We start from the raw sequence: 24,420 nt of genomic DNA, 5'->3' as shown, positions 1-24,420 counted from the left end.
ATGGAGGATCATCAAAGGCAGTCACATCATTTGGTGCAGGGCCTCATCCTTCCCCGTGTGTCTAGGCTGAGTGAGTATCTCTCTATGGGGAATGGGCTCTCAATATCCGTTCATATACTAGGGATAAATGCTTTTCTACTACCAGAGGCCCCATAGACTGCCCAGGCCTCCTAACTGACACTCACGTTCACAGAGCCTGGTTCCATCCTATGCTAGTTTTCAGGCTATCAGTCTGGGGTCCATGAGGTCCTTGTTGAGGTCAGCTGATCCTGTGGATTTCTCCAGCTTGGTCTTGACGCCTTTGCTCATCACTCCTTGCTCTCTACAACTGGATTCCAGGAATTTGGCTCAGTGTTTAGCTGTGGGTTTCTGCTTTTGCTTTTATCAGCTACTGGATGAAGGCTGTAGGATGGCATATAAGGTAGCCATGGATCTCATTATAGGGGAAGGGCATTTAAGATAGCCTGTCCACTATTGCTCAAATGGTGCTGGCACTAGATGTTGGAATGAAGAAGACTACAGGAAGATCCATATCTATGGCCATGCACAATACTTAAATCCAAATGCATCAAAGATCTCAACATAAACCCAGTACAATCTTTTAAATAGAAACTTCTGAGAGACATTCAGAAACAATCTCAGTTATGCCATGATGATCTTAGAGAATTAATACACATTTACAGGGAACTAGATGCTGGCATCCCCATATAAATTTAGAGAATTCTTAAGATGTGTAATGTGATTTTGGAGCCTGAATTGAATGTTAGTAGAATCATACATATTAATAAAAAATCCATGAATAGGTTGCTATTTTCCTGTATATCTCTTTTAGTATACTTTAAAGCAAGCATAAAATTACTAAATCCATTTAGTGACCAAGATGTTTTGAGTAAGAAATAGTTTTTGAAAGGACACAGAGTCAGAGCACAAACACAGCCAGCACTGTTTCAATTCTGAGTTTTGATTTTGAGCAAAGCACCTAGATTAAAATCCATACAAATATTGAGTTGAGTCTTTCATGTAACATCATCGGCACATAGTAGGTACTCAACATGTAGAAGTTCTTGTGACGCTAAATAAGTTTTCCTTCTAGTGCAAGTTATTATTTATATAGTCACTTTCCATTCTAGAAAAGAAACAAATAAACTAATCCTCATATATCTGCATATATTGTATAGATAGAAAATTAATTCAGTTTTCCCTTTGCAATATTTCTTCATGTAGAAAAGCATTTTTTTTTTCTTTTAGGGATGAGAGTAAATGTCATATACTAATCTTTGTAAACTTTAGTGAACTCTTTAAATAGATAAATTACATTTTAACTGGCTCTAGTTAAATATCCTTGACTTTTGATATACCCTTTAAAATGATATGAAATCATACCAATCTCAGAAAACAAGAATAAATAAAATACAATAAAATAGACATAGTTTAATGAGGTGACATTTTATTTTATTTATACAACTCATAATTTACAATTTGGAATATAGATTAAGAAACACAGGCATTTCAGGGGAGGATTTCATTAAAATTAATATAAATGAAACAGAATTAAAATGTAAACTTCTGTTTGTTTTCATTGTCTATTTTTAATGTCTCTTCTGATGGAGCTGTTTGAAATCTTAAAATATACTGGACCAGAAATTTCTGTTTTACATTCCAACATGTCATTGTAGTTGATTAGTACTTTACATGTGTGAGCGTATATGAATATGTTGTGTGATTCCCCTCATGTTGTAGACATAAACAAAGTTTACTTACTCTTTTTAAGGTTCTAAAAACAAGCTAGTGTGATTTTTACCAAGTTCTCTCTGGGGAACCCATGAGTTTATTGGATTTAGTTACCTAGCACAGGTGAGGAATTACTATCACTAGTGGGAGTGGCCCCAAAGTGGTATGGATGATGGCTTCTCCATAGTCATATAAATGTGGCCCCCTTCCTTTCTTAGCCATCCCAGCCTATATGCTATGGAAGCTTATACTTCCTGAGACCTCCAAGTCATAAGCAATCAGGGTGGAATTACATAGAATGGCCTGGAAAAGTGTCTGGAAACTCTGTTTAAAAAAAAAAAAAAAAAAAAAAAAAAAAAAAACTCTTCTCATTTCCTCATTCTATGAGGCATTGTCAGCATCCCAAAGCCAGATGGTGATGGACTCTGTAAATAGACACTAGTGATCTCATCAAGATGGTAGCTGCTTTACTTGGAGGATACATTCTATAACTGTATGTAGCTAGTACATGTTGCGGTGTATGGAATGTGCAATTATACATGCAGAGATCTCCATCAGCAACTTCAAATGTTCTTTACATCATTTGTTTACTTAGGGTGTCTTGAGGAACCTGAAGCTCACTGATTTGGTCAGACAGGTGATCAAACAAGGCTGAAGGATCCTTCTGTCTCCACTTCCCCAGCATGGGATTATAGGCTCAGGCTGCCAAAACCAGCTTTTTACATGGGTGCTTGGGGTCTAAATTTAAGTCTTTGTATTTGTGTAAAATTTATTACTGACTTACATATTTTTCCTAACCCCTTAACTAGTAGTTTTGATTACAAAATTATGAGGATAGCTATGTGTATGATATAACCATTTTCAATTTTTCTTCATAAGTCAGCTCATATACATAATTTTTACAATAGAAAAAACCATATGAGACAAGGCTGATGATTATTCTATATTCTCATGTGTATTTAAAAAACTGTTCCATACATATAAAAGATACTAGAAATGTAGAAGTAACCCTATGAAACCCATACCTAGGGATGTCCCTGAGTCTCAGAACCACAGGCTCTACGAGGAAGCAATGTTAAAGCTTGTAGACAAATACTTTAAAGAAGTCTTTTAAATCTAAATAAGAAGAGTGGAAATTATAAAATAAAAAAATAAAACAAAACAAAAGAAAATTTAAATTTTAAATTGGACACAATGCTTTAAAATTACAATTTTGAAAGACTGCTTCTGCTTATGGATTGAGATAGTGTTTAGTTTCTTTTAAAAAAAATAAAAGAAAAGAAATACGTTAAATAGGGTTTCAGAGGTTAATTATTCTCTATGTGACCCCTGAAGGGGAAAATGAGATATGAAAGCCTTATCAGCTACCTGCAGAGGAGGCAGAAGAAGGGGATTTGCAAGATTAGGGCACAATTGGGTTAGAACATTGTTTTGGTTCCCAGTGTTAGAGAAAATGTATGTGCAGGAATAGAGTAACAGAGGTATGCAGAAGGTCCACGTAAGTCCTCAACTGGCTATGATCAATCATGTGCATAAGTTGTTAGAGAAAGAAAACTATAAAATAGGAGGAATACTGTTTAAAACTTGAGGAGGCCCTCAACTGCATTATTTATTAATTATTCTGGAGAAAATTTCAAATATACAAGACAACTGTGAGTGCTGTGGAGCAGGAAGCAGGACCATCCACACTTAATTATAATATCTTCTTATAAAACTTCCAGGCTCATAAACTAGTCTTGAAAGAGAAAATTTTGCAATTGTCTTAATTTCATTCACAACTATTCTATAATCAAGGACAACATTGTTGTAGTAGATGTAGTAATGGGCACTATATAAAGAAAAATTTGGTGTGGTACAGCAAGTTAAAAATAATATAGTCTACTTCATACAATTAGGATGCCCACTATAAAAAAATAAATCCCAGAGGATAACAAGTTTCTGTAAAGAAGTGGAGACATGGAGGTCCTAGCTCACCATTGGAGGGATATCAAATGATGCAACTGTTAAAGCAAATAGAGAGGTTCTACAAAATTTAAATACAGAACAGCCTGAAGGTTCAGTAATTCCATTTCTTGTTATATGCCAAAACAGAATGAAATGAAGATCTTGAAATTGTTTTATACACTCATGCTCTTAGCAATATTGTTCACATAGATGAATGACAGAAGCATCCCCTGTACCCATTGTTCAATAATGGTTAAATAAATGAGGTGTGCACATACAATGGAATGTTATAAAGCCTTAAAAAGGAAAGAAAACCTGAGGTATGTTACAAGAGAGATGAATCTTAAGGGAATTATTTAAAGTGAAACAAAGTATCACAAGAAAACAAGTATTGTATAATTGTAGGAGGTACCTATAACAGCCAAATTCATAGAAACAGAAAGTCCCGCAGTAGCTGCCAGGAGCTGTGGAGAAAACAAGAGAGCTCTTTGATGGATATAGTGTCTTGGTTTTGCAAGATGAAAGGAATTTTGGAGAGCTGTTATAGGTAAAATGTACTTGACATTGTTGAACTGTGTACAGGGAAAATGGTAAATTTTATGGTAGGTTTACTTTTAATTTAAACATCATTTTGAAGGAAAAAGATTTATTGTTAAGTGTGTGTGTGTGTGTATGTGTGTGTGTGTGTGTATGTGTGCATGTGCACTAGTGCTCCCATATGCAAATGAATGCAAGTACCCACAAAGGTGTTGAATCCTTTAGAAATGGAGTCATAAGCAGTTGTGAGTTCCAAGAAGTGGGTGATGAGAATTGAACTTGAGTCCTTTGTATAAGCAATACATGCTCTTAACCACTGAGCCATCTCTCCAACACCTCACAATGAATCACAATGATTCATTTTAAGTTCTGAGGCTGTTACAGAAAAAAAGATACTAAATAAAAGACAAATATAGCAATATAACTATGACTAAGATAAAATTATTGGTTCTACATAAAAGTTCTTTATTATGAATTATTTACCTAAATGACATGAAGAAAGCTTGAAGATTCAAATAGCTCTGAACTTATTAAAAAAATATCACTTATCCACAGAATGTCCTAAAAAAATGAGGTTGGAATGTCAGGTGTAGGATGTGGTGTTTTCATTCAATTGTTCAAGGATGCTATCACAGCCTTAGTTTTCCGAAATTAGAACAGGGTAATGATGGCTCATATAGTAATGAAAGGACGGTATGGATACTATCCCTACATTGTATACACATATGAAATTCACAAAACATAAATTTTAAAATGTTAACAAAGTTTAAAAAGAAAAGAAAAATAGTATAGGAGGATAGAATTCCTTCTATACTATTATTATTAAAATATTATTAAAAACTGATAAATATAAAATTGCTAGCAAATATTACTCATGAACACTAAACAAAATTTGAAAAAATATTAAGAGTATTCTTCCCTTGTACTTTCAAACAGTATAATTTATTTACCAGAGATTTTTGTGGTGATTACATTAAAAGTCAAGGATGGGCATATTTTTGCACTATCAAATGTAGTTTGGTTTCTCTAATTTCCCAGGGCTACATTTGTGTAAATAAGTGTGAGCTACTGTCTTCCCTAAACACAAATAGCTTCTCAGAATTCCTTCCAACTTTGTGGTGCTAAGATACAGAAATCTGTACTTGGTCTTAGCCAAAAGCTAAGAAGCTTTCAGAAAGACGTAGAGGAAATTTAGATAAGTAGGAATGAAGTATAGTGAACAACAGTGCCAAGAACTCAAAGATAATGAGCATGACAGTTGATGCACCTGATATGGTGTTGGTAGTTACCATGTCAAGGCAGGTACAGAAAGTGGCAGCATAGGCTGTGTTAAAGTATTGGTTTCTGAAGAGAAAACTCAGAAGCAAAGTGTGTTCACATTATGATAGAATTCTAGCAGCCATCATTTCTGGTGGCCAGGGGTAGGCGGCATAAACAGAGACTGTAACAGGAAACGGTGTCTGAAGCCACACTAAAATTCACAAATGTCTAAGTAAAACTTTAGACTTAATGTGGTATGTATGTTCACTTAAAATTTATAAGTGATTGAGTTAATTTTAGTATTGAATATGTGCCTATACAATCTACTTACAACACACTAAGTTCCAAGCCTTCTAAACTTGGTCTTAAAGGTTATTTCTACACTTATAGTTTATAGACAGCTAAAACTAAATTCAAATAACTTTTCTGAAGTCCAACAGAAGATGAGGTAGATTTCTGAATCTTTCTGATGGTGAACCTGTACTCTCAGCTGCCTGCTCTGTTGCCACCATAGTCTCTGAATCCAGCTTCAATGTTGGAAATATGTGCATAAAGAATGCCATTAGCAGGAGAAACAATTGTAGATGAATTACATACTACATCATCTTAAAATTGTAATCAGATGGAATGAATTAAAACACATAATATAGCCAGAATAATTTATGATAATATTTTGATCTTTGTGAATTATGAAATATTTTATGTATGTTTTAGTTTTGTGAAACTGAATTTCCTTCTGGTTAAAATAATTCCTATTTATTTTATTGGAACTTTATTTGTGGATCGAGAGCTAGTACCCTTCTTTAAAAGTTACTGCCATTACAGGAAAGTATAACCTGAGGATTTTCACATTTTGACAAGTGCAGGTGGGAGATTTTGACAAAGTTTTATTCTGCTGTTTCTTACAAGGTAGTAATAAATAGGATTTACACCAGAGGAAACTATAAAGCTTCAAACAGAAGAATGAAAACTGTACCATGGTGTCTATGCCAATAAAAATGTTTAAATATAAACAGATAGACAGTTCACTAGATCAGATTAGTTTTTTTTTTAAAGAAAGCTAATTCTCTCTCTCTCTCACACACATACACACACACACACACACACACACACACACACACACACACACACAGAGACACACAATTTATCTTCCAGAAAATAAAAATAATCTAATATTTTCCAGACAATTAGGCCATTTTCCCTCATAAGAAATGTTTTATTTTTGCCTGTTTCTCCCCACAAAAAGGGAAATTTAGAGCCTACTCTAGCCATACCCAGACCACATTTGTTTCCATAGCTGTATACTGTGATCAGACTACAAAGGTTGCTGTTGTGTCTGTGCACTGAATCTGAGCCCTATCACAGTTATTTCTTACTGATAGATAGAAACAGGGGGACATATAAATACCTGAGGACCAACAGAGGAGACATCAGAAGACACCTCAGGAGTCACCAGAAGGATGCTATTTGACCCCTTATAGTCAGTGGCATCCCCAGATCTGAAGGGCTACTTGTTTGCTTGAGAAGTCTCAATGATTTACTCTGAGGTACTTTTCTGTCTTTTAATTACTTAACTGATGGAGAAACAAAACAAAATCACAAACTACCTGCTAGCCAAAATCAGTACTAACTAATTACACACATTAAGTCTCTTTAAAATAAAAACGTCAAGCAACTAATTCCATTTATGTGATTTTTATTTTGATATGCTATTCCACTATCAGTTACATGGAGCATTTAAGCAATTTTCATTCTGCTGTGCCAGCTTCTTCCCTAATTTGGCACAATATTGTACCGAAGGAATAATGACTCCTTCTTGGGTAGGTTACAGGGAATGAGATACATATCTAAAGTCTCTGGCATTTCAGTATGCTCACCAAATAATTAGAGTGTCTTCTTTCACAGTGAACAGTGAATAGACCTACAGAGTCTGGGTTAATAGGAGGGGTGGCACTGCCTTATGCTTAGCATGGATTTGAGAGACCTGAGGAAGGCATGGGTGTATATACTATCTAGAGAGGATGGGATTAAAAAAAAAAAAAACCTTCTGCAACCTTTATTATCTCTACAATTAGCACTGCAAAAATTGCTCTATTCCACATGTCTGGATCATGAAGTTTCTAGAAGATGGATAACCTGGGCCACATGAAAGGATGACACATGACATGTCTGCACAAATCTCCAAACAAATGGTAATATTGAGATCTCTGCTTTCAAGATGGAAAACAAAGCAATTTACACTCCATTAAATACAGGAGTGGAGATGTTTGTAGACTAATATGGAATGGAAGAAAGAAAAATCATGCAAGTTGGAAAGAACAAAAGTAAATTTATCTCTTTCCACATGGAATGATATTATATGTAGGAAATCACTGAGACTCTACTAAGTAAAGTAAAAAGTGAAAGAAAACAAATGAAAAATCTGTCAGAACTAATGAATTAAGTCAATAACGTGACAAAATACAAACCCAACATGAAAAAAAAATCAGTTTCATTTCTGTACACTAGCAGCAGACACCCCAGAGGGTATTTTAAAAGTTTCATCTGTATTAGCATGGAAAGGAATAATTTATCACAAAGAGATAAAAACATTACATATTGAGGACTACACAGTAGCAATGACAGAAATTAAGGATGATACAATCAAATTCAATGACATCCCTTTTGCTTAGGCCAGGATGCTGAGTGTGGTCCATGTAAATAAACTACCCAGTTCCAGCTTCACACTGACTGTTATTCCTATCAAAATCCAACAGTATAATTTGCAGGAAAAACCCCAATATCAGAGAAACAGAAAGTGGCATGTCCTTGGGGATAGCAAGGTCATTCCATCTGTTTCACTTTGACCTCAATAAAACCTAATATCTCACAAAGAGAATCAATGTGTTCTTGTTCTAGCCATCAGAGTTGTGGGCTGCAGGATTTGATCTTTTCTCTGCCCCGAGAGGTCACCTTTGTCTTGTGGAAGAAGATGCAGGGTCAGGGGACTTACCACAGGCAGAATTAATACTGATTTCCTATAATAAGAAATATGTATAAAGATTTGGGAGGTTAGCTGGAGTAAATTTCAATACAAATGAAATTTGAGATAGCTAAATTTGGTATCCAAGAGATCGACATAGGCCAGGTCTCAAAATTGGCTACACAGGCTGAATTTACCTTAAATGCTATGGCAATTTATTGAAGGGTATTATCATGACAATAAGCTAGTGTATACTTTGAGTGTGATATGGAGAACTATTTGAGCTGTGATGATGCAAAGAGGAGAGAGATAGGATGGTGTTCTTGTAGTGCTAGGTGTAGGATGGGCCAATGGTAGGACAAAAGGTCAGTTCAAACTCTCACACTTATAACTGGCAGCTCTTTTCCAAGGGTATAACTTAGGAGTGCTTCGTTTACAAGGGAATCTAACCATATTCTACCTGGAAAATTATTTTTCCAGAAACTTTTAAAAAAGTCTGTAATCCTCTTGAACAAAACCAAAACTTGGCCTAGTGAATATTTTCTTAATGATCTACTATTTCTTTGCTAATTTTTCTAAATCAATACTGTTAGAATTTGTACAAACTTCATAGTCTCTAAAAGTTATATACATATTTGAAGTATTTTTACTTATCTGGTGATTAGTGTAAGCCTTGAACAATTTAGTAGATCTACGGATATGACTTACAATAAAAGTATTTTTAACTAATTATTTTGTAAGTTTAAATTTTTCATTGATGGCATGTATTGTAAAGTGCACGATTTTTTTTCAGAGAACTAGTGTTATATGATTATTATCTCATAGATTGTGGGATCAATTTTAATCTCTTACTAGTCTTTAAATCATTATTTCTTTTAAACTAAATATGAAAGATCGAAATACAGCTGGTCAAATTAACAGCATTCTCTAGGGAATATTTAAATATTAATTATAGGAAACATAATTTTAATTTATCATGATGGTAAATCATAGAAGCATAGTAAAAGTACATAGTAGGAAAATGAATTTTTAATAATTTTGTTGACAGTTCATATATCAGACATAAAAAAGAGAAATGAGATATGTTTTTGCAAATGAGTATATTTATCAGAATGAACTTTGTCAAATATTTTCCCTTCTAGCTTGTTAAACATACCACTGTTTACTGTTTCTTCATTTTTGTATTTATAGCAGGATAAGACTGCATTTTTTAATTCACTGAGGTATAGTCTAAAGCAAATCAGAAGCAAAGTAGCTGATCAGTTTAATACAGTAAAGGCAAGCTGGTATTTGGTAAGTAGATCCCTGGAGTATAGTTGCGCCAGAACGAGCTCCTCTGGGAACTGGGTAGTTCTTAACCTCCGGCCACTAGGTGCTTATGGTGCCATATCCCCGTTAAACACACTCAAGATAAAATAACAAGGCTATTTGTGTAGGGTGGAAGACACACCTTACCTCTGAACTGTGTCTGATGTCTGTGAGGCTGAGATGATATACTCTCAATTCCTAACTGAGAAACAGCCTTTAATCTGATGATTTTAACATTAGACTTCTGTTTAATACCCAGTTATATCTTAAATAAATATTTTTTACTTCTAAATATTTAATAGCTAATTTAAAACTTTCTTCTAATTATATTTTTCTCATATTTCATAATGTGTCCTTTTAAAGAATATATAACTGTTTTATAACTTATTTATAAGTAAGCTGTGGAAAGTGGAGAGGGTTCATTGTTTGCAGGGAAAATCCACAGAGAATAGGCACTGGGTGATTAACTGAAATCACTTACTCCATCCATCTCATTTTTATAGTACAAACAAAACATTGTTCTGAGCCACTAATACGGAATCACAAAGATCTGCTGAGTTATGTTCATTGGTTTTTACATGACTTTATGTCCTAATTTTTATTATAATTATTTTGCCTGATATTTAAGGTAATAATCCATATTTTTAGAAAGATCTTTTTTTGTTTATGCATATGCTAGTGAATTTGTACATGTGTGTATTGGTTCCCAGTGGCAGCCAGAAAAGGTTGTCAGAGCCCCTGGATCTAGGATTTCAGACCCTCTGCCTGAAATGGGTGCTAAGTTTAAGACCCTCAGAATGAGGAGTCTTCCAGTTTCTGTCGGTATCCCCAAGAACTCAATGTCTATTCCAGTTGCTGCAACACTCAAGAGGCTTTAATGAACAGGAAATGTTTGCGCAAACGGGCTCCTCCAGCATGCAGGCTAGAGAGAAGCCCCCTCCCCCGGGCACAGGTGTTTTTTAAGGCAAACCCACAAGCTTAGGAAGGGGGTGGGACCCTCTGTCCATTGAGTACCTGACCCTTTGAGGCTGGATGGTCTCCCTATTAGGGTCAACAGACCTTAGGGCCTCAGGGTGTGCTAATTAATTTTGTCTGGGCAAACCAGAGTTATAGCTATCTCTTTGTTTCCTAAGGACCCTATTCACCACCTGCTGACTCACAAGAAAGGAGGGTCAGTGTAAATTCTTTGTATCGTGTTGTCTCAGAGCCTTGTGAGGGGAAGTTAGCAAATTCCAAGGAACAGATTTTGGTTTCCTGGTCAGTCCTTCATTTCAAGTGAGGGGTTTCTTTAACTTTACTTTTTTGTCTTTCACTAAGAATTGAGTTGTACATTTCTAGAAGAATATCCAGTGCTTTTAACTGTGGTAGAGTATGCTCTAGTCAAGATCCATCTTTAAAATAAAATAAACAAAATCAGGTTGAAGAGCCAATATAAGGATATTTTATTTATCTTACCATTGCTACAGGTGACTTCATGTGAGACTATTTTGCTTTTAAGAAAACATCATGATACTTTTAATAACCTATACTATGTAAAAAAACAAAAACAAAAACAAACAAAAAAACAAAAAACAACAACTACAAAAAAGATTAATTTGTTCAATGGGTCCCATCCATCCTGGTCAAATACAGCTTTAAGGACCCTTAATTCTTCTGAAGTGAAGTTACTCTGACTGATTCAACCTTCCCATCAAAAACATCACAGGAGGCACAAAGGCTTAAAAAGTAAGTTCAGATAGTCCTGAGATGTATCTGCATGAACTTGAACAGCTAGTACAGAACATGTCTCTACTGTACTGGTTGAAATAAAGGTGGACTGAGAAAATCTACTCCACATCAGTATTCCTTCTTACCTATGGAATAGTCCTGAATGGACAATGATCTCTGCACTGGAAAGCCTTAGTTGCCCTGAGCCACATGCTAGAACATGGCCAGAAACACATACTAGAACATGGGAGAGTAGTGTTTCCACATGATTATGCAGACACATAATTAATTTTTATAGCATGTGGTGTTTTCAGGCCCGTGTTTCATAAAAGAAGACTTCTATGATAGGCATATGACAGAACTGTTCAGACTGTTATAAGTGCAGTTTTACTTTTTATATTGTTTGTGAAGTATGATTAGGGCCAGGATATTGGGTTGTAGTCAAATAGCAAAGCAAAGGAGCAGGCTTTCTAAAGACACATACTCAGAATTATATCTGAAAGTATGCTTTCTCTGAGAAGACCTTAGGATTTACTTCCATATCAAAGTCAGAAGTATGCCCAGCTTTTACCAGCTTCCAAGAAATAAAAGGCTATATCATGAGTCGGTCACACGTTTACTCAATGTGAAAATCTAGCCAGGTGCCAGATGGGTACTTTGATTTCCCTTTCCAGAATTCCCAGTAAGGACATATGAGTGTCTCTAACACTATGATACAGTTGACTGTGCCAGGGTGAAGGAAATGCTGACCTTACCAGGTTAGAGGGGCATGTTTCCTTGTACCAAAGGCAGCTTGGTGTTGTGGATATGTTCAACTGATCATGGAAGTCTACTGTCTGCTGTTGCAATCCTGACTTCAGGCTACACATAGTGAGGGTAGGACTAACACATTTTCTCCATGAAATGCACTGTTCTTTCTTTCTAAACTTGAAAATTATCTTTCAGACCATCAACACTTACCTTTCCCTTTAAAAATAGTTACTTATAAAAACAACAACAAAACAAACAAAAACTATGCTTTAGAAATAGATTGAAAGGGAAGATGAAAATAGAAGATCACCTGAGCAAATTTGGAGCATGGGGGGGAGGAAGGGGTAGATGTTAGGAGAAAGAGAAGGGGAGAAGAGGAGGGGGAGAAAAGGGCACAAGTAGCAGGAAAACTGAGTAAGGGAAAAATAGAGGAGAACAAGAAAAGAGCTACCATAATAGAGGGAGCTATTACAGGTACAAAGAGAAATCTGGCACTAGGGAAATGTCCAGAGATTTACAAGGATGACCCCAACTAACAACTGAGCAATAGTGGAGAGGCTACCTCAAATGTCCTTCCATAATAATGAGATTGATGACTACCTTATATACCAACCTAGAGCCTTCATCCTGAAGCTGATGGAAGCAAAAGTAGACATCCACAGCTAAACACTGAGCCAAATTCCTGGAATCCATTTGAAGAGAGGGAGGACTGTTGAACAAAGGAGTCAAGACCAGGCTGGAGAAACCCACAGAAACAGCTGACCTAAACAAGGGGGAGCTCATGGACCCCAGTGTAACAGCTGGGAAACCAGCATAGGTCCAACCCAGACCCTCTGAATGTGGATGTTAGTAGGACTGGGCAGTGTATGGGACATGTGGTAGTGGATCAGTATTTATCCCTAGTACACAGTGGACTTTGGGAGCCCATTTCACATAGAGGCATACTCTCTCAGCCTAGACACAAAGTGAAGAGCCTAGGAGGAGGGCTTCAAATGATACAACAGAATTTGAAGATCCCCCATGGAGGGCCTCAGAAAGGGGATATGGTAGGGGTTAGGAGGGGTACAGGGGAGGATGGGAGAGTGAGGGAACTGGGATTGACATGTAAAACAAGCTTATTGCAAATAAAAATAAAAATTTTGTTGAAAATATAAAACACAGAAATAGAAAATAGAACAAAAAGAATAATATAGTCCAATGTAGATTCACAGCAACAGTGTGTCAGTGCCTTGTCTTTCTAATGTGTCCAAGGTATTTACCTTAAATGTTTCCAAGTTAGCTAGATATTTCTATTTTCTTTCCCATTAATCCTTAAGCATTACAATACAGTACAGCAGTTACTTAAAAATAATTTACATTTAAAAGTTATTGTAGCAACTTTAGGGATAGTTTAAGAATACCACAAGAGTCCACAGGTTACATGCAAAGCAAATATACTTCTATGAATGGGATTTCAGTGATAGAGTATGTTAATATCTTTGTTGCGGCCTAAAACCACAGCACATGTACAAGTGTATAGTGTAAGATACAGGTTCTGAGATCAGTAATTGACAATAAAAGACTGAAACAGGAAACTGAATGTTGGTCATTGTTTTATTGTTTCTACCTGGTATATATTTTTATGAGCTTTTACAGTGAAACATTATACCTCAAAAATCTTATTCATAGTTATATGACAACGAAAAGTGATTTGGTTTCCTTGCTACCACACATTAACAATTATGTAATAAATAAAATGATTAAATATTAATAACAAAATGTTCCCAATTTGCAGCCATGTTGTCATTTGTCTATAATCGGTATATATTTTATAATAAATCCTTATAATACGCTTGTGGATACTTCCTCTTTACCTTTCTTTTTTTGATACTTTCACATTCTTACTCATAAAAATATATAACCCTTTACAAATATACAACAATTCTTCATACAGATAAATAAAACTACCACTGCACAGAGCTATCATCCATTATGAAGACCCTAGATAATTATATCTAGTTATTTATTACATTGCCTTTTGCACTTGGATGGTTGACTGATTCCTGTGATTACCACTGTTGCAGCTTATATTCCCTTCTTCATCAGGCTTATTCCAATTTTTATATGAATTTTGTTTTAATTTCACTGTGAAAATTAAAAAAATAAAACCAGAGGATATCTACATATAGGATAAGCAACATCTAACTGCACACTTTGCCATCTTGCCTACTATCAGGCTGGGTATTAGTTGTTTTTATCTAAGGCCCATCAAAAAGCATGCTTATTGTGTGTGTGTGTGTAAGGCCCATCAAAAAGCATGCTTATTGTGTGTGTGTGTAAGGCCCATCAAAAAAGCATGCTTATTGTGTGTGTGTTTGTGTGTGTGTGTGTGTGTTGTGTTTACCTGCAAGTGTAGAGGCCAGAAACCAAGTGTTCTTTTATCATTTTTATCCTTAGCTTTTGAGACATGATCTCTTGTTGAACCTACATCTTGACAACTTGACTCTCTGGTCAGTGAACTTGAGAGAACCAACTGTTTTCTGCCTACCACCAGTGATGAGAATTAGTCACTGATTATTTGTTTCAACTTTTATATGGTCAGTGAAGATCCAAATTCGTGCCTTCCTGCTTGCAAACACTTTACCAACTGAGGGACCTGTCAGATCCACACCCCATTCTCTATTCATTGAGCCTTCTTTAAATTCTTTTCTGTATAGTTCCACTCAATTTGCATGTTGTTAATAATCCAGATTTACTTAATATTTATAGAATTTTCCACATTAAATACTCACAAATCTATTTAGTTCTACAACTTTCATTAATGATTCCCATAAGCATTTCCTATGCTTTTCCATACATTAATCATTTGCTCTCTCATACCTAATACTATCTAAAAAAATATCTAAAATTTCTCCAAATGCTTTTGTCTATATAGTCTTTATTATATGATAGAGCATAAGATCAGATTTTTGTCAGTTTGCTTCAAGTTTACTTAATCCATCAGAAATATCTAAACTTTTTAATTATTCCCTTTTGTCTTGAGACAATGTCTTTACATACTTTCAACAATGCAACACTTTCTTGGTCTTTTTCCTACTAGAAGCTCCTTTATCTCCTCTGCATATTATACATCTCTTCCTGATCACTTAATACTAGGGCACCAAAAGCCTTTTTGTAAGTTTTTGTATATTTTTTTCTTCTATTTCTACTACCCAGATGATACCATTCAGTTATATAGCTTTAATGTCCTGCACTCCATATAAAAAAATAGCCATTTATATCTTTAGTTCATCCCATTTCCCCAAACTTCAAACTTTTAAAGATATAATTATTTAGTTTATTTTATTTATATTAGTGTTCTATCTGCATGAACACCTTCATGCCAGAGAAAAAACATCAGATCCTATTATATATGATTGTTAGTCACAATATGGCTACTCATAACCTCTGGTAGGGCAGCCAGTGCTCTTAACCACTGATCCATCCAGTCCCTAAACTTCATATCTATGTGAGTAGATGTCTATTCAATGTCTCAAAGGAAATGGACAAATTTCTGGATAGATATCTCTTACCAAAATGAAATCAAGAACAAATAAGCATTTTAAATAGACCTATAACCCATAATGAAATAGACGAAGTCATCAAATGCTTCCCAACCAAAAAAAAAAAAAAAAAAAAAGCCTAGGGCCAGATGGCCTCAGTGCAGAATGCTACCAGAAATTCAAAGAAGACCTAATGCCAATAGTGCAATAGTCCTCAAATGGTTTCACACAATAAAAGCAGAAGGTTCATTTTCAAATTCTTTCTATGAGACTACAATTACCTTGGTACCCAAGCCACACAAAGACACAATTAAGAAAGAGAACTACAGACCAATATCCCTCATGAACATTGATGCAAAATAAAATACTCAATAAAATACTGGAAAATCCGGGCCAAGACCACATCAGAGAAATCATCCACCATGGCCAAGTAGGCATCCCAGGGATGGATGATTCAACATATAAAAATTTATCAATGTGATCCACCATATAAACACACTGCAAAAGAGAAATCATATGATCATCTCACTAGGTGCTGAAAAAAACGTTGAAAAAAATTCAACACCCTTTCATGATAAAAGACTTGGAGAGCTCAGGGATAACAGGAACATACCTAAGCATAATAAAAACAATATACACTAAACCAACAGCCAACATCAAACTGAATGAAGAGAAACTCAATGTGATTCCTCTAAAATCAGGAACAAGACAAGGCTACCCACTCTCTCCATATCTCTTCAATATTGTACTTGATGTTCTAGTGAAAGACACAAAAGTAAAGTTAAAGAAACCCCCCCACACACACTTGAAATAAAGGATAGTCTGACCTGGAATTTGCTAACTTCCCCTCACAAGGCCCTGAAGAATTCACACTGTCCCTCCTTTCTGTGAGTCAACAGTTGGTAAATAGGGTCCTTAGGAAACAGAGATAGCTTGCCCAGACAAGATTAATTAGCACACCCTGAGGACCTAAGGTCTGTTGACCCTAATAATGAGACCATCTGGCCTCAAAGGGTCATGTAGTCAATGGACAGAGGGTCACACCCCCTCCCTAAGCTTGTGGGATTTGCCTTTAAAAACACCTGTGCCCGGGGGATGGGGCTTTTCTCTAGCCTGTGTGCTGAGGAAGCCTGTTTGCGCAAATAATTCCTGTTCATTAAAGCCTCTTGTGTGTTGCAGCAAATGGACTGGACATTGAGTTCTTGGCAGTACCAACTGAAACTGGGAGACTCCTCATTCTGAGGGTCTTACACTAGCTAAAGCAATAAGACAACAAAAGGAGATCAAGGGGATACAAATTGGAAAGGGAGATGTCAAACTGTTACTATTTGCAGATGATATGATTGTTTACATAAGTGACCCAAAAAACTGTGCCAAGGAACTCCTACAGCTGATAAACATGTTCAGCAAATTAGCAGGATGCGAAATAAACTCAAAAGTATCAGTAGCCCTACTATATACAGAAGACAAAGGGGCTGAGAAAGAAATCAGAGAAATATCACCCTTTACAGTAGCCACAAACAACATAAAGTATCTTGGGTAACACTTAACAAACAAGTGAAAGACCTATATAGTAAGAACTTTGTGTCTTTAAAGAAAGAAATTAAAGAATATACCAGAAAATGTAAAGACTTCCCATGTTCTTGAACAGGTAGGATAAACATAGTAAAAATGGAAATCTTGCCAAAAGCAATCTACAGATTCAATGCAATCCCCATCAAAATACAAGCACAATTCTTCACTGGCCTTAAAAGGATAATACTCAACTTTATATGGAAGAACAAAACCCAGGGTAGCCAAAATATGCCTGTATAATAAAGGAACTTCAGGAGGCATCACCATCCCTGACCTCAAGCTCTATTATAGATCTATAGTCCTGAAAACAGTTTGGTATTGGCACAAAAATAGACAGGCAAAGCAATGGATAATGGAAAATCCTGACATTAAACCACACACCTATGAATATCTGATTTCTGAGAGAACAGCTAAAATTATCCAATGGAAGGGAAAGCATCTTCAACAAATGATGTTAGCACAACTGTCAGTCCCCATGCATAAAACGTAAGTCCAAATGGATCAAAGACCTCAACATAAATCCAGCTATACTGAACTTCTTAGAAGAGGAAGTGGGGGGTATCCTTGAAGAAATTGGTATAGGAGACCACTTCCTGAACATAACATTAATAGCACAGACACTGAGATTGACGATTAATAAATGGGACCTCCTCGGACTGAGAATCTTCTGTAAGGCAAAGGACACAGTTGACAAGAAAAAACAGCAGCCCACAGACTGGGGAAAGATCTTCACCCCACTAACAGAGGGCTGATCTCCAAAATATAAAAGGAACTCAAGAAACTAGTCACCAAAACACCAAACAACCCTATTAAAATGTAGGGTATAGAACTGCATAGAGAATTCTCAACAGAGGAACCAAAAATGGCTGAAAGACATTTAAGAAAGTGTTCAACATCTTTATCAGGGAAGTGCAAATTAAAACGACTCTGAGATACCATCCTACTCCTGTCAGAATGGCTAACTAACTAGCCTAGAGCAAATTTGGCTGCTGGCAACTGCTATGTTGTAACCTCTTTGGATAAGAGTTCTGCTGCACCAAAAATGCTTAATTCATCTGAGTCACAGGAATGGACTGGGCCGCAGTACTTCCACACATGTAGAATGTACAGAGCTCAGAAGTTTGATTACTAGTGTCATATAGTCGGATTGACTCCACACTCTGTCCTAAGCAACCCTTCAGTTACAGCCTGTAGTTAGACTTTCTTTGTATCACCTGCTTCTGAATAATGACATGGAGACTTATTATTGATTATGAAAGCTTGGCCTCAGCTTAGGCTTGTTCCCAACTAGCTTTTAAAACTTAAATTAATCCATTTATATTAATTTATGTTCTGCCATATGGCTTTTTATCCTCACTTAGTACCATGTGTCCAACTTCTTCGTCTGGCTGATGAATCTTACCCATCTTCTTGCTTATTCTCTCTTGTCTAGCTGTTATGCTCTTTATTAAAACAATCAGAAAGTTTCTTGGCCGAGACATATCTTTACAGTGTATAACAAGAGTATCCCACATCAACAGCCTACATTTCCCAGACATCTTGTCATCAAAATAGATACTGATAGTCACAAACTATCGGTTCCAGGGTACTTGTATGTAACTGAAATGTTTATTAAAACCCCAAACGTATTAACTATGATTATGAACATATTATCATTGTCTAAGGAAGTTTATTTTGCTTATGATTCAAATTTTTCTTAGGCATTTACCATTTTTCTCGTAAAATTTTCTGGTCCATAAACAGAAAAGGATGATGGATGGATAGATAGATAGATAGATAGATAGATAGATAGATAGATAGATGGATGGATAGATAGATAGATTTTGTCTCTCCAGAAAAGAAAAAAAATTCATTTATCTGATTTACCCATTTATTAGTGCCAGAAGATTACCTTGAAAGAAAAGGCATCCCTTAGTGAATATGGAGGTTTCTGACCTAACAGGTTCTACAGCTGCTTTGCCCCTAATGAACACATGGAGTCATATTAATTATTAAAGTGTTGGCCAATGACTAGGGCCTCTTACTGGCTAGATCTGTCATAATTATTAACGAATTTCTATTAATCTAAGTATTTCCATGTGATCTTATCTTACAAAAGAAAAGCCCGAACTTGTTACTCCTTCCTCTGCTATATGGGGTCTCTGCAGCCTTCTCTGTCTTCCTCTCCCCAGCCTTCTCCTGATCTAGCGGCACCACCTATACTTCCTGCTACTGGCCAATCAGTGCTTTATTCATCAACGAATAAAATAAACATATATACATAAGAATATCTCCCATCACCTTAGAGGTTGATATCTTGTTGAACTTCCCAAGAGCTAACATGGATCTGTTGGGAATGACAATTGTCATGCAAAAGATTAGAGACATAGAAAGTGATTTCTTTAGCAGCTACTGTAGATGCTTAGAATGACTATGACCTTTGAGCCATCTCTATGTGATTTTGGTGGCTTTTCTCTTTGTATGTCACTATTATTTACTTTCATTTCATTTTCTTTTGGTACCTCTGTTAGTTTTCAATTTGTTGCTTGAAGTAGAAATATATTTGAAATAATTACTCATGTAGATAGCAGTGGACATGAACTTTAATTTAGAAGAATATTCGGGCCATTGAAAATGCAAATCCTCTCCTGATACTGAAATTATGAATTATATTTAATTTCTTCAGACTCTTTTGGGTCATTCAAGTCAGCATATTTAATTTGTAGAATAAAACAAGTAAAAAAGCAATCACTAATGAAAGATAATTAACTGGGAGGATTAGTCCAACTCTAGGGAAAATTCTTTTGATATAGTAACACCCCATAATTTTGAATGCAAACAGAAAGTTAACTTAAAGTTAATTTTCATCAATTCCCATAGAAAGAGTTTTAATGTTGCTAAAGTTAGACTACATAGAGTGCATCCACTTTTGTAGATTTTCTTTATTGGTATCTACATAGAATGTCACTAAAATGCATTGTTATTATTTATTGTGGATGTTCCATTAAATACAATGTCACTCTTTTCTTGGGGTGGGCCTGTGTACTTCAGCAAAGACCTGTTCTTAAAAAGGAAAAACAGAAACAAGAATGCTTTGTCTATTACCTTTTACTTTAGTATGACATATAAATTATAAAATAAAAATGAATAATTTGAAGAGTAGGCAAAACTTTCCCAATTTTGACAGTAAGCTCAAGGGTCATAAGGAAAAAACAACCAAACAGAATCCAAGAAGCATGTTGTCATATATACAGTAAATAAAGAATAAAGTAAAATATATTATTAAGACATTTGAAAATAGTAAATAGCTGTAGAAGGATGAAATTATGTAAAAGAAAAGCAGAACATGCATACAAATGATTAATAAGCATCTTTATTTAAAAACTTGTTTTATTTTATCTGCATGGGTGTTTTACCTGCATGATGTCTAGGCACCACTTGTGTTCCTGATATCTGGTACTCACAGAGAAGGGCATCAGATTTCCTGAATTAGAGCTATAGACATCTGTGTGCAGTCATGTGGATTGCTAATTGAACCCTGGTTCTCTGAAAGAATTGTTGTTAACCACTGAACCATCTATCCAGCTCCAACATGGCCTGTTATAAAAAGGAACTTGGAAGCATTTGATTTTTATCTTGAATACTTCCCTGGTGGTAGTAAATAATTTGTGATAAAGTATGTTTTAAAGTTGTGGAGCTATTATGCTTTTGATTTTGTTTGATTATTTTTTTTTTCTCTCAATAATTTACAAGGTAAGCAAACAAATCTATTGAGAAGTACACACCTGTTTTATTCTTCAGGTGTGATTCATCAAGGACTATGCTTCGGGTGAGTACTTTGCTGGGATCTTATCTTTCTTCTAGCTTATAGTTTTCTGTAAATCATTTTTCCAAGAAGTTAGACTGAATGTTTACTCCTTCCAGCTCAAAAATTCAACCATCCTTTTAATTTCATAGCAAGACCCTAGGATATAAAATTGTTTAACATTCAAAGGAATTTGGACACAATGCCCATGTTTGTTTCCCAGCTGTTGACTCCTCCTGATTACACCACATACTACTCTGTTTGGAGGTCAGCTAGCTGCAGTCCTGTAAATCCAACTGGTTTCTCTGTGAAAAAGAATGACAGCAGGAGAAGATGAGCATTACTCGCATGCATGTCCTATCATGTGATGTCTATAGAAGTGCAGAGGTTTACATGGCAGGTTATGAGTGCATGTGTGTGCATGTGTGTGTGTGTGTGTGTGTGTGTGTGTGAAGACTGTATTGCATGAGGTGAGATGGAGAATGGATTAGAAGAAATAAATCAAAGCATGAGTTAGGGAAAAGTATAAAGTTTCTATTTAGACTTTTGTGTAGTGGTAACAGGATACAGAGAGTTGCTCACATCTGGAAAATATCAGTTACAATCCTCCTATTTTAATGTTATGATAGCCACACTGCAATATTTTAAGAGTGATACTATGTCCCATCTGAGAGCGTGAAAGGAAAGTTGTGTATTCTCTTCTGTCTTCCTTCACTTAGCATGTTTTCAAGCTTTATTAACAAATAGGCAGTATGAGTGTTTCACACTTTCCTGTGTTTAAATCAACATCCATAGGTGAGTATACCACATTTTTCTTGCCTTACACATGCTAATAAAAATTTAAATTATTTTTTTCATTTTGTGGATATTACAATGTTAGTATAAATATTTTTGTTCATGTTATGTGAAAATTTGCTTCTATTTCTTTCCAGCATATGTGAGAAAATGTTACAGATGGGGCATATAGGAACTCTATTTGAGTTTCTAGGTATATTTATATAGTATTCCAAGAGAGTTGTCACATATGTTCCAATTAATAAGTGTGGTTCCAGTTTCTTCCCATCATCACTAGTACTGTCATAAGTTATAGTGTTCCATGCAAACATTCTACTGTACACAAGTGGTTTTGGTCCTTCATTTTCCCAGGTGATGATTCTATTGAAGAATTCTGTTCTGTTGAGTGGGCCTTAAGTCCAATATGTGAGTGTCACCTATTACACCTTTATGGATATTGTGTCATGCTGGTCATTGCTGTGGTTCATAGCTGTTGCTGCTGGCTAGGACTAGTATTTGCTTATTTTGCATGTCAGCTTGTGTAGTGTTTTCTGGTTCCATGGAAGCTAGAATGCCGTAAGAAGACTTTAATGTTAGAATGCATTCTGATAAGCCAAGTGTTATGTCCTAAGTGAGTTTTAGTTTTCATCAATAAGGGTCTACCTTCAGCCTGAGAGGGAACCAATGACAATAGAAATAGCCTATTATTTCAGAAGTCACTTAGACTACACTGATCAACCATTCAAGAAGAGGTTCCTTGTGCCTAATACTGAGGTTCTTGTGGGAAACTCAAGTGGCATAATTTCATTTAGGACATACACACATGCACAGATACACGAAAAATATACAAATACATTCCCACACATGTACACATACACACAAACATGCACATGTATATATATACAGACAGTATATAATTATGCCTCTTCACTCCTCCTTCTTTATTGACCATTCTACTCCCTTTCTAACTGGAGTTCCTTTCCCATTTTTTGATGTTTAGCTTCACACCACTAGCATCCTGGTAATCATCTATCAAGCTCCCCCATGGTCCTTTTATAGTTTCCTGCTTTATGTGCTTATTCCATGTTGTATACCCAGGAAATTTTCAGTTTAATGGATGGGCCTAGAAAAGATCACATTGAGTGAGCTAACTCAGACTGAGAAAGACAAAGTCATATTTTCTGTCTCACCTGAGGATCTTAGCTCCAAAGCTTTGTAATTTTAAGTACATTTTCACTTTTAATTTACTTCAGATTTTATACATCTTCTTGAACTAATTTTGTTTTGTTTTTTCTTTTCAATCAGTTTGGATTTCTAGGCTATGGAACATGCATCATTTGTTCACAAAATATGTTATTTTCTTTCCAATCTTTTTTTATGATAATAATTCTTATTTAAATTTGAAACAAGCTTTTTTTACATGTCAATCTCAGTTTCCTCAACCTCTCCACCTCCTCTGTCCCCCTAATACTCATCCCATAAAGTTTCTGCTCCCCAGAGAGGATGAAGCCTTCCACAGTGATTTTCAAAATCTGTCATATTATTTGAAGCAGGGTCTAGGCCCTAGTGTCTAATTTGAGAGAGTATCTCTTTAGGTGTAATGGGCTCCCAAAGTCCATTTGTATAATAGGAATAAATACTTATCCACTACCAGAAGCCCCATAGACTGCCCAGTTCTGCTAACTAACACCCACATTCAGGGTGTCTTGATAAATCCTATGCTGGTTTCCCAGGTATCAGACTGGGGTCCATGAATCCCCTCTTGTTTAGGTAACAGTTTCTCCAGTCTGGTCTTGACTCCTTTGCTCATCACTCCTCCCTCTCTGCAACTGGATTCCAGGAGTTTGGCTATTGTTTAGCTGTGGGTGTCTGCTTCTGCTTCCATCAACCACCCCACATCTGACAGAGGGCTGATTGCCAAAATATATGAAGAACTCAAGAAGCTAGTTACCAAGACACCAAATAATCCAATTAAAAAGTGGGGTACAGAACTAAATAGAAAATTCTCAATAGAGGAATCTAAAATGGCTGAAAGATACTTAAGAAAGTGCTCAGCATCTTTAGCTATCAGGATATTGCAAATCAAAACAACTCTGAGATATCATCTTGCTCCTGTCAGAATAGCTAAAATAAAAACCACATAAGACAGTTTTTGCTGGAGAGGATGTGGAGAAAGGGGAACATTCCTCCATTGCTGGTGGGACTGCAAACTTGGAAAACAGTATGGCAGTTCCTTGGGAACTACTTCAAGATCCAGCAATTCTACTCTTAGGTATATATTCAAAAGTTGTTCACTGAATTTTATTGTCTGTATGTTATCCCTATAAGAGTGGCTTCTGGTTCACTTCTGCTTGAATGAGTCTTTTACATGGTTTTCTTACCATATTGTTATATTGTGCAATTGCTGACAATTGCAAATAACATTTTCATTTGGGGGATATTGCTTATTTTTTACCTTTTATTTTATACTTTCATTTACTTTTTTTCACTTTCAGTTCATTTTTATAGTTTCCTGAGATAGTTTGTAAGTATATTTGAGATGTACATTCTTTTAATAGAAGGATTTA

Source organism: Phodopus roborovskii, unplaced genomic scaffold, assembly GCF_943737965.1.
Source record: "Phodopus roborovskii unplaced genomic scaffold, PHOROB, whole genome shotgun sequence".
Taxonomy (NCBI): Eukaryota; Metazoa; Chordata; class Mammalia; order Rodentia; family Cricetidae; genus Phodopus; species Phodopus roborovskii.
This window is presented reverse-complemented; position numbering follows the sequence as displayed.